Consider the following 730-nt stretch of genomic DNA (forward strand, 5'->3'; position numbering starts at 1 on the left):
CAGGTCTTCGAAGAGTTGTAACGTCCGAGGCAGAGGTACATATAGTCATGCCTCTACAAAAGGACGTAGTCGGTTGATGTGGACTCTCTGTGTTTTCTTCTTTCCTCCGCTTCGAATTATATAGTTCACATCAGATTTCTTCTCTACAATTTCGTAAGGACCGATCCAGGGCTGTGTCAACTTCTTCGATCTTCCGCGTCGCAAAACATCGTTTTTCAACAGGACTTTGTCGCCAACTTTGAACACCATTGGCTCCGCATCTCTGTCATATTGAACTTTCGATCGTTCTTTCACCTTGTCAAGGGTCTCTCTCGCCTCCTGATGAGCTGCACGTAATCTTTCCCGTAGCTCCTGAGCAAAGTCATCGTAGGCGGCTGTTTCGNCGACAGTGAACTTTCGCCCATACAGGTAGGGTCGGAAGTGATGAGCACCCCACACAATGGCTACTAGTTCCCTCTCAATCGTACTGTATTTCTGCTCCGCAGGATTAAGCGTCCGGCTGGCATAGGCAATTGGCAGATCCTTTCCGATCTCCCCCTGCGACAACACAGCTCCCACAGCCTTGTTTGACGCATCCGTAGTCAGCAGAAATGGCCTCTGGAAATCTGGATATTGCAGGATTGGCGCTGTAACCAGTGCTGATTTCAGGCTCTCAAACGCGCTCTCCTCCGCTGTCCCCCAGGTCCAGGCGACGTCCTTTCTTAGAAGGTTCGACAAAGGTTTTGCGATT

This window comes from Diachasma alloeum, unplaced genomic scaffold (genome assembly GCF_001412515.2).
Source record: "Diachasma alloeum isolate Michigan unplaced genomic scaffold, Dall2.0 Dall_scaffold_00675, whole genome shotgun sequence".
Taxonomy (NCBI): domain Eukaryota; kingdom Metazoa; phylum Arthropoda; class Insecta; order Hymenoptera; family Braconidae; genus Diachasma; species Diachasma alloeum.